We start from the raw sequence: 379 nt of genomic DNA, 5'->3' as shown, positions 1-379 counted from the left end.
CGCGGGCTGCCAGGCGCCGTCCCTCGTGCCACCTGCCTCTCACACCGCCGGCGACGGCAGGAACCCAGAGAGCTCGGCCTGCTGTCCCGTTCTTGAAAATCAGCCTGCGGGGACGGAGCCGGGGAAAGCGGCGAGCATTTTCGGTTCTCTGCCTGACTGGACTGACTGGAATTTTTCTCCTCCTAATTTGGAGAGAGCCGGAGTAGAGGTCAGCGGGGCAGGCGAGGACCTCCAGAGGAGGCCGAGGGCTGTGAACGTGGTCCCCCCCACCCCCTATCACTGGAAAATCTCCTTGACATTTTTCACACTTTGAAGCAGCTGCAGCTGGTGGCGTCGAAAAAGGGGGTGGGAATGAAGAGAGGGGGCGGGGAGAGCGGGG

This window comes from Tupaia chinensis, unplaced genomic scaffold (assembly GCF_000334495.1).
Source record: "Tupaia chinensis unplaced genomic scaffold, TupChi_1.0 Scaffold144529_1, whole genome shotgun sequence".
NCBI classification, from domain to species: Eukaryota; Metazoa; Chordata; class Mammalia; order Scandentia; family Tupaiidae; genus Tupaia; species Tupaia belangeri.
Note: the sequence above shows the minus strand (reverse complement) of the source record.